General features: G+C 37.4%; 1 long non-coding RNA gene across 2 annotated transcripts; it reads left to right on the top strand.

Moving 5' to 3' along the window:
- The first annotated feature begins 841 nt into the window (after positions 1-841).
- Positions 842-12,754, top strand: LOC121899164. Of its 2 annotated transcripts, none has more exons than XR_006096640.1 (3): positions 842-1,122; positions 2,447-2,530; positions 11,314-12,754. It is a non-coding gene; the product is annotated as an uncharacterized LOC121899164 (long non-coding RNA). The 2 variants fall into 2 exon arrangements; XR_006096641.1 differs by lacking the exon at positions 842-1,122 and adding an exon at positions 2,247-2,308.
- The last annotated feature ends 2,811 nt before the right edge of the window (positions 12,755-15,565 follow it).

Raw genomic sequence — 15,565 nt, 5'->3', positions numbered from 1 at the left:
TTTTTATGTCTTTTCTGTCCTTGATGTGAAGCACTTTGAGCTGCATTTTTTTTGTATGAAAGGTGCTATATAAATAAAGTTATAATGATTATGATTATCATTATTATTATCTAGATTTTGTACTACTTAAGTACAAACATGAAAGCACACTGTCCTCTGGTTAGTCAGTATCACTGGAATCTGTGTGGGCACAGTAAAACCTGTGTCCACCACTGTCACACTGACTGTGAGGAATCTCAGACTCCCTATCAATTGTCTTTCATCATGTCACACTACATAGGATAAAACACCCGATTATTATCCCCGATGCTCATTTCTGTTCTCGACACCCCACATCTGTGAGATTACTGCACTGATATTATGTAGGCTGGAGGCCACACCAATGAAACAGGAAGGTCACCTTGACTGATGTTTGAACAAAAAAAATAAATAAATGAAAAAAATGTACTCCATGCTGCGTGAGATAATGGACTGCTACTGGCCTAATTTCATCCTTAAAAAATCCAGTGCTATGGAACAGCATGCTACTCTATTCAGTCATTTAGTATGAAATCATTATACATGAATATTACACTTTACTTTCTATGGGGGTATTATTGTAGCAGGAGAGTTGTGTAACTGTATCTCAGTCCCTGCATGTGTAGATTTGTAAATGTGTAAAAGAATCTCAAAATGCACACTTAAATTTGTGAATGTGTACAGGAATCTGCAAATCTGTATTCAGATTTGCAAATGCATAAAGATCTGTGAATGTGTAGACAAATCTGTAAATATGCATTTGATATTATAGCTGAAATATTTTGCTTCAAGTCCTCAGTTACAAATAAGACACGCCTCTCAAATGGCTGTCTTTTTAAACTTGATTTTTGCTTCACTTCTGCCATGACAAAGATCTGTAAATGCGTGTGGATATTTGTCTGTAACTCGAGGTTTTCTTCACCCTCAGCTCAGGCTCTCAGTCTCATGCTGCCAGTCTAACGCTCCTCAATAAGAACTTCAGCTGCCAACATGAACATCTGAAGGAGGCTCCCACAGCTGAGCGACCCAAACAACATGGCGGGATGCCACGCAGCTGCAAAAGTCGCTGTACTGCTCCCCACTGCTTTAACAAGCAAAAAACAGGTGCACCTACGTTTCCATGACTTTCCATCTCAGTTAATGAGTGACTGGTTGCTCTTCAACATTGGTAACGCTGCAAGCATAGGACCTGTAATGTTTTAGCATTGCAATAAACTGCTAGCATGGGCTAATGTTAGCTAACAGACAGAGCAGTATTGCCGCAGTGGGCCCTAAGAAACTATGAAAGAAGGAAGGTTTATTACGTCACTGTGTAGCGTGTGAACGCACATTGGTGCCACAATTGAATGCTCTCGGCGCAGTTAGCATAGTGATGAATGGGGAGACCCCTCCTTCATCTCTCCCCTCCCAGTTTCATGGGTTATCAATCTGGGTGATGGAAGCACCACTATTTTGGTGTGTTGTTTATTAACTAATGTTTCATGGGTTTTTAAGGTACAATTTTTTTGATTTGTATATAACTTATTTGTATGCAAGATGCATTCATGTTATATGTGATTGAGGTTAGTAACAGATTAATGTTAGTAAGTTAGCTAAACTGTGATATTAGCTAAAGCAGCCTCTGGATCAAAATAAAAGGAAGAGAGAAGGAATGAAGAAAATAGATTTTGTCGACAATGTTTATTTATCTGTTTAGTATTTTATTTGCCATAGTGAGCATTTTAATTTGACTCACCATGAGCCCTGTAAAGTATGCCTATATTCATCTTTGGATACTATTTGGAGACCAAATAAGCGACTGCAAACATTTGGAAAAGTCAGTCACTATTCTCTGAAGTTTGTTCTTTCATTTGGTAGAGGCATTTCTTCATCAAAGGTCAGATGTGTTGGGTTTTAGTGTGCTTTTCCATGCATCTCCCATAGGCTCCAATAGAACTGGCATCAAAGTCTGGCATCAAGCTGAGCATTAGAACGTTGATATGACGTAATGGCCCTTCCTTCTTTTATAGTTTCTTTGAGTGGGCCCGAGACAACTTCAACCATAAGTAAACACTAATGTCCTATATAAGATATTCTGTTTGTGGCTAGCATGTTTCTGTAAACAGATGTAGCTTATGTGATGTAACATGAGAGTCAGCAGGGAACAAACACGGTATCATCAACAGGCTGTACAGATCTTTATGCTAGTGACAGCAGCCTGCATGTTAAACTATATTTCAGTCAGCAACCTGCACCAGACTGCATGCTGTGTCAGTCACAGTCAGCCAACACATCAGGTGAATGATACCAGGTAATATGACTTTTAGTAAAGTAAAGTTGGATTTTGAGGTTCAACTTACACCAGTTACTTTTGCTAGTGGTTGTATGAATTTAGGACCTGAAAAGTTCAGTGAACTGATCACCAAAGCTTTTTCTGTGTTGTATTTAGAGTGAACACATCTGATCATCTGTGCTGAACAGATCCCTTCATCTGCTATAGTGAGAGACACCAGTATCTAACCAGTATCAGCAGGTAAGAATGTTGTTCTGACACACAACACCACAGAAAGCTAGTTAAGTTTTGCAGAGGTGACAACATCCATCTCTTGACACAAAATCTGTAGAATGTTTGTCTATAAGTTAACATGGCAAAGAATTCTATATTGGTTAATATTGGTTAACACTTAATTAAATAAGCTATCAAAATTACAAGACGTGATTATTACATGATTTTAAGCTCAGCCACTCAGTGTATCATAAGACATAGATTTGAACACTGCCTCAATTTCTTGCAACTTTGATGAAGTAGTAATAACTTAAACCTGCAGTGTGGAACTTTTACATATAAGTGAACGCCCGTTACATTCAAGACCTTACCAAATGAGTTCACACAATGCTGATTAAGCTTATCTTCGCCAGATAAATCTCTCTGTGTTTCACAGTATATGGAGTTTTTAAATCTCATGTTGGGGGTGACATGCCTGTGCTGGCTTTTAAACGTGTCGCTCTAGACTTTCCAGACTTTTGTGGGGGTGGTGTGGCACTCAAAACAATGTAACCATCATTTTACAGCTGCAACAGTAGGTTATGGCCAGTGGGGTATGGCATACTGGGAACCATGAAAGCGTGCTGCATGCCTGCAATCACAGCCGAGTGCCCCCCTTTACTCTCACTGCCAGAAGGGGGAGACAAAAATCCCGCACTCCAGCTTTAAAACCAATCTAATTTTTTTTTTTTTTAAGTACAAATTTCTGTACTGCTTGTAACACTGTCTGATATTCTTATTTGTTAGACAAACTTTGCAGAATGTGGCATGAACTGCAGCCTACATTTGTACATCCTGGTTTTGCAGGATGTGCACAAATCAATCAATAACCACAGGTATTAAAGTCTGTTCCTACCTTTAAAACGTCTTCCTCACAGTTTTACGTGTGGCATAAAATCCAGGGATCTAACAATGTCACTTTCTGATGACATGTTAAGTCAAGCATAATTCCATTTTAATTTAACTTGTTTTGATTGTCAGTCCCAGCATGCTAACCTCAGCTAGCTGCTTTTAACTTCTCGCTGCGGTGTCACATGCTGACAAACAGCCACTGGAATGTTTCCATTTTGGAGCAGAGACACTAGACAGAAGGACACTTTGCTCTAAATCCAGACACCACAGATGGACAAAAATGTACAAACAAGGCAGGAGTTCTTTTTTTCCTCCCTGTAAATTTTATGTTATCTTTTTTCCCTGAGCCCTGTGGGCCCTTTCACATTGTCAGGCCCGGGGCTTCAGCCCCGGTAAGCCTGTGCATTATAATGATTTTGATGCTGATTTCCTCTCTAGGAGGGTCAAATTCCTGGATGGGTGGGCATGGCCCCCTGGCCCCCGCCCATAACCCTGGTCTGCACTAGATGTCACTGTATGGCTGAGTTTATTGACTACAAATAACTCTTATTTCAGTACAAATGGAAACAAATGAAGGAAATTATGCATATTCTGTATATAGTCAAATGACCAGTGACACTATAATCATCTAGTCATATTCACATGTTTGTATTCTGAGCCCACTGAGATATTTGAGCATTGAAAATGTCAAAAAAATAAAACTAAAACAAAACAAAAAAACAAAACAAAACACACCCACACACAAAAAACCCATCTAGATTGGGTTATCACAATAATAAGCTTTTGCTGCAAGAAACTTATTAGATCTACTCCCCCAACACCTTGTCCCCTCATTGCTTAAATTAGGTTTTGACTTTGATATTAAATGAAAGATAAATGATAGATGATTGTAGTGTCACTGGGCATTTGACTATCTATCTATCTATCTATCTATCTATCAATATATATATATATATATATATCAGTGGAGGCTGGTCCATAGAGGCAGAAGAGGTTGATCCTCCTCTATTTTTTGTGAGGCAAAAGGGAGATCAAAATTTAAAAAAGAATATTTGGTTGAAATAAACCATTACCAAATCTCAGTGTTATTTATAAAGTATTTTTCTCTCCTCTTTGGAAAAAATCCATTACTGAAATCTGAAGTGCTTGCTGACCTCCGCAGGGTGGGATCTCTTACATTGGACTTAATGTATTTCTTTTTTTTTTCATGCTAATCTGTGATTGGCCATGACACCTAAAATGACACTCCAAGGGAGGCTGTCCTCCCTTACCAATCAACAACCAGAATGCAATATTGACATCGAATTGGTCCAATGACCAATACAGTGCTCTCCACTGTAAAGCAGAGTAGCAGCAGTAGATAGCTCCTTGCGTTAGCCAATGCAACAGCTGGCTTGTTGTAGCAGCCTGAAGGACTCTTTATACATCCATGGAAGGACTGTTAAGGACTGTTGTTAAGCTAACGGGAGAAATTATCTGGACTGGGCAGCGCAGCAGCAGCAGGACGCTGCCGGGGAGGCTGGAGAGGGAAGCAACCGGAGAAACAACCAGGAGAGTTAGCTTGTTTGTCATTGTTGCTAATGATATCAGACTGGTTAAGCAGCAGCCATAAAGTTCTGTTAACTAACATACAAGATGACCAACAGCTACAAATGGACGTTATGACATGAATACTTCATCCCCATGATAGAAAGAAGAAGATGTCAGATAACGTGAGTCAGATACAGCTTCTCTCTCTCTGTCTCTTTGGTCGCTAATTTCATCTCTGATGGTTAAATGTCTCTGTGTGGCTTTTTTGTGTTTTTTATCTCCTTAACAAGAATTCAGCAGAGATCATATAATGTGTTGTGGGTAGTTTGCTTGTTGAAGTTACAGTGAGCTGTCTTTTTAATTGAGTGGTTGTTCAGTCACCTGTTGATGTTGTGTGATTAGTGAATGAGTGTGCAGGAGGTCTGGCTTGCTTCTGACAGTTTAATAGTTTGTTTTTAAGCTGAGCCGTATATTGAGTAAGAAGTAACTAGAATAACAAGTGTTAACTAGTGGTGTAACGGACTGTAGTTGATCCGTGATCCGTAAGGATCGCCCCCCCCCACGGTTCGGCAGGCATATGAACTGCGGATTAATTGCAAAATTTAATGTCTCATTTAAGACAAAGTAAACAAAAAGCTGTAAGTACAAGTCATGGGCAGACAGCGTGTCGCTAACAGGGATTTTAAAGAGTAATGATCAAACCAGCATCTAACGGTCCGACGTGACATTTGAGTCATGTTTACTTGCTGTTTAATGTGCTGCAGCTGAGCAGCTAATTAGCTATCTAGCTGCTAACTGACGTTAGCGGTGAATGTTTGTTATCATCAAGTTTTGATGATGTGGACAAAGGCTGTTTCATTCACTATTAAAAGAGGAAGGTATCATGCCTCACATGGCAATAACTGAGCATTAAATATTTTATATATTTTATTTTATTTTATTTTATTTAAATATTGGACATCTTAAATGTTGTTTTCATTTAAGACCATGGGCAAAAGTTCCTTGCTGTTTCTTGCTGTAAGTGTGTTATAGAATAAATGGAAAACAAAGTTTTATTTGTCTCCCCCTTTTTTTCGCTGATCCTAATAATGATCTGATCCGTGACTCAAATCCGTGATACGATCCGAACCGTGAGTTTTGTGTTCATGTTAACACCCCTAGTGTTAACATGTCAGCTTGGTAGACTATATTTTGTATGTGGTGCATATAGATAAGAGTGTGTAAGTCATGTATTTGAAACATGCATTAATGCTTTCTGATGTGAACCTACACTTTGTGGATGTTTTTAATGTTCAATCTTTCTTGTATTCAGTACTGATCTGAACCTGTATCAGATTATAAGCTTTGTGCTACCTTATATAGGCTATTTCTGTAAAAAAAACAACAACCAAAAAACCCATAGGAAACACCTGTAAATCATGTGATATGTTGTCTGTTTTTGATGAGAACATAAATTTGTTGCCACAATAGAACAATACTATAAATTTGAATTTCACTTTGTTGGTAAAATGACACATTTGAACCACTCCATGGCTAAAATGAGCACTTCTTTGTTTAGAGACAATATGTATATGCTAAATGTCTTTAAAGAAGCAGCCTTTTCACCACTCAAGCAAATTGTTTTATTGGCATATAAAATTGCCCCCCACCCCTCCGATTTCATCAGGTGGGACAATGATATAGTTTGATACAGTTTGTTAGAAAATCCCATGTTGGTTTTCTTCCTGTCCTCCCCAATTTTTTGAGTCACCAGCCGCCACTGATATATATATATATATATATATATATATATATATATATGCTCATTTCCTCCCTATTTGCCAGAGGAAAACCTGTAGTTGGTCAAAATGTCACAAAAAAGAAAAGGGAGCTCTGATTCAGTGTGGTACTACTCATATCTAGTTGAATTGTTTTGGTTTTTTTGTGTTCAGCACCTACCCCACTGAGATTTTGTGGATGTGCACACAAATATTTTGTTTCAGTAATGAAACACTATAACAGATCAAATTGCTGCTTCACAGTTCTCTCAGTGGTTCCTTTCAGGGGTCTATTCCAGAAAACAGGCTTAACAAACTCTGGGCCTAACCCTGAACTATGAGTTGATTATTTATTGTATTCATGTTATTTTATAATTTTATTTTATCTTTTATTATTATTAATATTATTATATTCTTTTCCTCTTATTATATTATTTTACTCTTAATGATTTTATTTCTCTTTGTTTTTTGTATCTATTTTGTCTACTTTCTTTAATCCATTGTTTATTTGACTCTATTTTATAATTATTATAGCTTTTAAATCTATTTTTATTACAATTTCATCATTTATATTCCTTGTGTGCATTTGTCTCAAATTGTTTTTACTGTTTACCGTCTCCACATGTTCTGTCTTATTATTGGCTTGTCAGTAACCTGTGAAGCACTTTGAATTGCACTACCCTGTATGAAAGGTGCTATACAAATAAAGTTTGCCTGATTGAGCTTCCCAAACTCCGAGTTTTCACTTAACTCACTTTCTGGAATACACACCAGGTTTTGGACTCAGTGCAAGTAAAACTTAACTAGCTTTTCTGTGGTGTTGTGTGTCAGAATAACATTCATACCTGCTGATACTGGTTAGATACTGGTGCCTCTCACTGTAGCAGATGAAGGAATCTATTCAGCACAGATGATCAAATGTGATCAGATGGCGGCAGACAAACACACCGCGGCTTTTTGTTGCTCACTTTTATACAACACAGAAAAAGCTTTAGTGATCAGTTCACTGTTTCAGGTCCTAAATTCATACAACCATTATAGCAAAAGTAACTGGTGTAGGTTTTGCTTGTCACCCTCAAAATACAACTTTACTAACAGCCTGGTATCATTCACCTAGTGTGTTGGTTGACTGTGACTGACATAGCATGCAGTCTGGTGCAGGTTGCTAACTGAAAATATAGTTTAATATGCAGGCTGCTGTCACTAGCATAAAGATCTGTACAGCCTGTTGATAATAACATGTTTGTTCCCTGCTGACTCTCATGTTACATCACATATGCTACATCTGTTTACAGAAACCCCAGCAATAAAACACAGATGAAATCGCACGCATCCATTGTAATAATGTTAGTCACAAACAGAATATCTTATACAAGATATTAGTGTTTACTCACGGTTGAAGTTGTCTTGAGGGAAATACTTTGGCAATACTGTTCCGTTTGTTAGCTAACATTAGTCTGTGCTAGCAGTTAGTATCAAGGCTAAACCATAGACTGTAGGGCTAAACATTGCTGCTTGCAATGTTAGCAATGCTGAAGAGCGACTAGTCACTCATTAACCGAGATAGAAAGTCATGGAAACGTAGGTGTGCCTGTTTCTGCTTATTGTTAAAGCAGTAGGGAACAGTACAGTGATCACATTTATAAGTCTAGAAGAGCCACATGACTGAATTGTTTTATCCCCATTCAAGTTAGCTGGAGGGCTAAACCAGTAGCTGGCTTGGCCGGTGAAATAAACCAGTGCGTTTGCTCTATGGGTCCCACAGATTCAGAGGCAATGCGGAAGAACTTTTTTGGCTTCATGCACCACTGAGCAACTTTCATAGGAATGAATGGGGCCCTGCTTCTGAAGCTATATACATCCATTATCTCTGCCCAAGTGGGTAGCTCCCGGTCTGAAACGTGAAGCCAATGTGCAACCTGCATTCTTTCTAAGGGCCAGCAAGGGGTGATTCAACTGGCTCTGAAAAGAAGTTTGATTGTATGGTAGTCTATGAGAAAATGACCCTACTTCTCACTTGATTAATTACCTCGGTAAACCTAATGAGTTTATGGTCTCAATCACCAGTTTCAAGTCTTTTTCAATACAGTATGATGTTCATTTTGTAAAATATGGTCCCATTTAAAGCAGTGTATGCTGTAGGGCGACAAGGGCTACCTTGTCATTGACAAGTCACTACCACGGCAACAACATTGATTATGAAACCATGGTGTAGCCCCAGATTCACAGAGTATAGGTGTAGCTGCTGCTATTTCACAGTGTGTTTTCAGTTCTTTAAAGCTAATTGTAACATTTTGGTAGTCTAAAATAGTTTTGTTCAGTGTTTGGTTGTACTAAAAGACCCTCTAAGGAGTTGGCTGTTTGGTTTTTCTGGAAAGTACATTTAGTTTTAATGGTTTTAGGCCTGTTTTTCGCTAGTGAAAATGAGCATTAGCATTATCACAGTTAACCATACGTAAATGCACTGTGCTAACCAACCTAGCAGCTAGCGCTAGGGTCAGCTCCACCCTCTTGTCAAAATATGGTCACTTCTGGCTACAGAATAAAACATGGCGATGGTCAAATCCAAGATGGCGACGGTCAAATCTTGAGGCTTCAAAACGGCAGTCCACAAACCAATGGGTGACATCATGGTGACTACGTCCATATTTTTTTACAGTCTGTTTCTCTGCTACGACAGAAGTGTAGCAAAATTCTTGGAGCAAAATACTTGAGCCATTAATATCTAATGCATATTTACAGATTTGTCTACATATTCACACATCTATGTATCCATTTACAGATCTGTGCATGCATTTATAGATTTATGTACTAGGGTTGGGCCTGAATACAAGTACATTATTCAGCAAAGCACAATTTTTTTTTTTTATGAACATTTATTTTGTAGAAATATTTTAAAAAATGATTTGTTTTTGGGAAGAGAAAAAACCCATGTTACACGCTGTACTGTCTCTGTGTTATGGGTGTATAAATAAGTAGAGGTCTGGCTGCACATTTGCGATGCACTTGGTTTTAACTTAGTAGTCAGCGCTGGGAGACTTGAGTTCGCGACCTGGTGTGGGTGCCTCCTTTGTAAGATAGTTTATCCATAAACACTTATTTTAACACTTAAATATCCTAAAACAATGTGTAATAAAAACAAAACCTGTATTTTTACACCTATTTCCACTGTTATTTGAATACAAATACAAATATAAATAATTTTGTTGCCTCAACAAATATAGATACAAACACAAATACTGGGCTCTCTACACATCCCTACTATGTAAGCATTTACAGATTTGTCTACACATTCACAAATCTCTATACATTTGCAGATCTGAATACAGATTTGGAGATTCTATTACACATTTACAAATCTGATTACGCACACAGGGATTGAGCATTTGGGCACTCTCCACACACATTTGCAAATAATTCTGCTTCTGTTATACCCCCATACTTGGTGTGCTGGCAGCCCACAACTGAATACATGTATCAATTTTCTCAATAATCTAAGATGTTGCTTCAAAGGGACAATAATAAATCTGTACTTGGAAAGAAAAACTTGAGACCATAAAACATCGCAAATACTATACAATGTCACTCAAAATACTTATATTCTCACCTTGTAAATGTCAAGACCTATAAACCTGAAATTAATGTAAACACCTCCAGCTCATATATTTCAACACCCCTAGAGCAGTGCAGGCTGGTGTCACAAGAGTGGATTAATGTAACAAAACTGTATCGTAAAATCGACTATAGCAGTGAAATGTAACCATATTTATCTTGTGGAGTTTGAGCTGCACTGTTGCACCTTAGAGACAGTGCAGCACACAATTAGCTTCTGTACAAGTTTATAGCCATTAAGACTGTGTATTTCATTTCAAGAATGATGAACACTGAAAAAGCTGTCTATGTAGTTATTCTTCCACACCTAAGAGCCAACAGTTGCTAATTTTACCACAAGACATAATTTACCTACATTTCCAAACAGTTCTGAAAGATACAAAGGCATGGACGTGAATCTGTCTTGTTCTGTATAAAGCATATAAATTTGGTCTGGCTTCGTTGACTCTTTTTGACCAAATGGTCAGGAAAAATAGTATAGAAATTCGGGATATCCATCATGACACTACGTGTCACATTCATCCTTTATCACTTGACAGTTATTGACTTCAGATTTATAATGGATTCTCACCCTCATGCACAATGAAACAGGCTTTCCAGAATATTGCAGCATCATACATCCAAACAAGTTGATTAGGTGTAATTTAAATATTTTTATAGATTAAAATGTGATGGGAATATGTTTTAAAATGACAATTACATTTAATTGAGCAATTAAATTCCATTGACGACTCCTTGTTTAACATGTAAATTCAACTGAGGTGAGTGAATGTGCCATTGCATAATATTTTGGTACTCAACTTTTATGTACATTTTTGAAATTAGTATAAAAAAAGGAGCCCATTGTTTTTCATATCTACTCTTGATAACCATTAAACAGGGCTGTGTACTGTTGTTGGGGAAATCAACCATGTGGCTACCAATGGAAAACAGGCTTTAAAATTTAGTGTGGTTTTTAAGGACATTGGTGACAAAGCACAGTTTTTCCCTTTCAAATCATGGTTTTCCTTCTTTCCGCAGGGCTGTGGCCGACAGCTCATTGCTGAGTGTCCAGAGAAATGTCAGAATGCCGACAGGTTGTTATCATCAGTGCCCTTATCTTCCCCTTGCAGGTGCACCAGCACAACGAAAACAGCCTGCACATCCCGCCAGCCAAGGTTTTATGGCTTGCTGCAGCAGCCATGTAACTCTATCAGGTGATCAACTTAAGACACATAAAAGAGCAACGTTTAGCATATTCCAAGGTACATTTAAAATAATAAAAACATTGTTTTATTAAAAAAAGAGGGACTAATAGGTGGAATTGAATTGGTCAGGATGGTATGGCATGGTGCACTGAGAACATTTTGAACAGTGGTGTAAGTAACTATTATTTTGTTTTGCCACATGATCATCTCACAGTAGGCAGTGAAATGTTTTTCATTATTTTGACTCTACTTCAGAACATTGGATTTTAAAAGAAACAATCACTATTAAACTATCTGCCCAGGTTTTGGGACATTTAACTTTGAGTCTCTGCCTCCACCCTAGTCCAATGGAGGTGAATTGAAATTTGATTGTGATGCTGACACTAGTGAAAAATTAGTTTTCAGAGTCAACAGCAACATCACCTTTCACAATCAGAGGTCTGTCAGTTTTCACATGGTCAAACATAGTCACTATAAAAACTGATAACAGCATGTTCTATAGAATATAGAACGACCTTTTTAAATGTAATTTTCTAATGCTGTGAGAATATCTCAAAATGGGAAAATGAAACTAAAACTACTGCATAGGCTACCATTACAGATAAGATAAAGGGGAGGAATGGTAAAAAAAACCCAAAAAACTTTTCACTTTTATTATCTGTAATGTTTCAAAATATCAGTCTAATTTTAAAAAAGCAGAAATGACAGGCAAGTTTTGAGAGGAGAGAAGAAAAGAAATGTAAAGAACTTCTAGTGAGCCTGCACTGGGCTAAGGGACTCCACTTACATTTTAAGCATCCAAATCAAAGCATCATCATTTGTAAAAGAGATCAAGCAATGTTTCTGCATTAAAATTTTATTCAAACTTAATACAGGAAATGATGGGACCCTTTTTTCTTCTAAAGGTTTGTTTAATCTTCACACACATGCCAAATAAAATCTCTTTGATCCTCTTCTCCCCTTTAATCAGGGTACATGCTCTCATGCCCCCTTCCCTTTTCAGTCTCTCATTCAAACTTGTTCCTCCTCAACCCGTATGTCTCCTTGTACTGGTTTCATTTCTGTTGACAAAGCATTACAGAGCCCCCATGTCTTGTCTTGCCTAATTGGTCCACGTGGATTAATTTAGCATCTAATTACCAAGCTAGTTTTCATGCTTCTGAATTTTCAGGGTCGTGTTTTGCCTTTAGATAACTTTCCTCACTCTCAAGGCTATGTAGTTACTCACATTTCACTGAACCATATGAATAAATGTGCATTGTAATAGATGTAAATAAAAGTGAAAATACAATAACGGCCATGACTTGAGTGTGCTTTATGTAGTAGAGGACTTAAACACACCCACAAGCTGTAACATGGAGGTTGCAGAGAACTAAGGCATTTTTTAAATCTATAAAAACACAAGTGTACATGTCAAAAGTGAAAGATGGAATTGAATTGTGACCACTAATGTGACCACATGCCCACTGAAAACTGTAATGGCTCAGAGAGACAGTGTTATAGTTCATTGAGTAACATTTGGTTAGATATGCTAAAGTAATGTTATACATTCATGTATTTTGAATTGAAAATCTATTTCAGATTGTGAATAATTGGAATTAAATAAAGAAAAACAAAAAACAGACAATACAATATCAATTACCTTCAGCAAAATAGAGGAAAACAATGCAACATTGCATGAAGATTTTCTACAGGCTATAACAATGTAGGCTGAAGCTACAGCTTATTGCGCCTACCCTTTTCGCAAAACAAAACTTATTTGATGTCAGAAAGTAACATCACACAGAATTTTACATTATCCTTAATGCCACCATTCTGATCTTACATTTTTATATTCATTTTTTAAACATGCCAGACATTTTCAGCTCCTCACTACAACTGTGATTCACTCCTTTAAATGAAATACAATGGATATATATATATTTTTTACATTATTTCCTCTCAAGTCATATCGACTTTTTCACATTTTTAAACAACCTTTGGATATTTTCAGGTAGTAATTTGTTTTTGACCTTCCACATGATTTGTGCTGTTTTAAAATCTAACAAGTCTCTCGATTTTAGAGCTGTTAATCAGATGTCAGTCAATAAAGAAATGAAAATTACACAGGAGAGAAGATAACACATCAGGTTTGCAAACCATTTTTATATTCAAAATATTGCAGGGACACGCAACTTTTCATTTTAGCACTTGTACACTGTGGCCGTAATTTGGTGGAGAACTTTGTAGAATGAACTTCCTAATATGTTTGGTGTTAAACTGACACACACACACACTCTCATCAATTCTGACCAAATACCAAATTCTGACTTATATCCTGCCTCCTGTATGCATTCAGGTGTCACCACACTTACACATTTGTTTGGTATATAAAATCACTTTTCGGTCAACCAGGAAGTGTATGTTTCACAGCAGCTCCTGAGAACAAAGAGTTATGAAATGAATTCATTAGCTATTGATAAGAAGGAAAATATTGTGTGGGAGACTGAAGGAATGAGATCTTATTTGTGCATGAGTGAGTCCTTATTATCTCTATTAGAGGCTATTAGGCAGTTTGAGTGGTATTTTTGAATGATTATATGCTCCAGAATGACCCATAGGAGGGTTTTCTAATGCAGGAGATTTGTCTGTGCTTTCCAAAACAAATCACAATTAAAAAATAATTAGGTTTTATGGTGTGACAATGCTGTGGTTAAGGTCTGGTTAGGTTTAGGCAGAAATTCCACTTGATTAGGGTTTGGGAAGGATCATGGTTTGGGTTAAAATGAGTTCTTGAAATGTGGTTAGGGTTAAAGTTAATACTTCCTCAAAGTTAGGCATCCTTTGTTATCATGGCAATAGTAAACACCATGATAATTATAGTTGCGTTTTTTAAAAAACTGTCCCAACTCGCAGTTTGAAATGGGTGGCGATCAATGTTCTCCTGCAGCTAAGTCCACTTTTTGCCATCTATCTATCCAGCCATCCACCCAACCCGCCACCTCCCAATATGGAAATTTGTCACTTTATATAGACGTCATCTGAACTGCGTCACTTCTCCGGGTCATAATTACTATGGCTGCTAGATGACATCTGTCACTGAAACGTAACTATGGGTTTTTTTGGTGACTGAATTTAAGACTCATACTGTTGTTTTTCTTAGGAGGACAGGCTGTTAAATGCATATGAATCACTCATGTCTGTGAATGAGAGCAATGCAAAACACAGGGCACAGGGTTTATTTTAGCTGCCAGGATGTAATAACAGGTCTATTAAAGACCAAGGTTCACAGACGCACAGGTGTATGGTTGTCAGATGTTTTTGTGGTTGGTTTAGATTAGTATAGACAGAGAAAATGGTCTAAAAATGGTCAGTACAAGGAGATCTGAGGATAAATTGTCAAAGCTGGTTTCAAATGGACATTTTGAAGACATATGTAGATTATGTGGATTTAGTAACTTTACCTGAGTCCATCAAAGTCTTTTTTGTTAATTTATGATGACTTTAATTTCTCACTATAATTTGCTATGGATCATTACAGTCTGCTATGCTGATCACATAATTGTGGCATCTTGGATTTCAAATTTATAGCAGTGCACACTATTTCTGGCTATAATATGAGCACTAATGGTGCTCATATTATCATACAGTCTACGTTGACAGACTTATACAGCATTTTATGTGGGTTTTAAGATTTTCAGCACCATAGTTACAGTACTTCACCTTAATTACTCCTACAGTCGATTGGTCTGGGAGCGAGAAAAGATTAAGAGTGCTGGGAAAGTGTGGGTGGCAGTGGTGTAGTGTTATTTGAAAAAATAGGGGCATATAAGACCAGCAAGACCAGCATTTTCAGTGGTATCCACTCTGGGGAGCATTTTACAAAAAAACAACAGCTATGTGTGAACAGCTATGTACGCACTGGCCTAGCTTGGACATAGCCTCAGGCTGGAGTGTAATGCTAACTACATATTGCGCACTAGTACAGATAGATCAAGAACAGCAATATCTACTGTTGTTATTGGCTCTTGTCCTCATCACTTTTGGTGTCATGTTTGACTGATTAACGGAAGCCAAATATCTTCCCTGTAAATAATGCAATACTT

This window comes from Thunnus maccoyii, chromosome 1, assembly GCF_910596095.1.
Source record: "Thunnus maccoyii chromosome 1, fThuMac1.1, whole genome shotgun sequence".
Lineage (NCBI taxonomy): Eukaryota > Metazoa > Chordata > Actinopteri > Scombriformes > Scombridae > Thunnus > Thunnus maccoyii.
The sequence above is the reverse complement of the archived record's forward strand: the minus strand, read 5'-3'. Positions and strand labels throughout refer to the sequence as shown.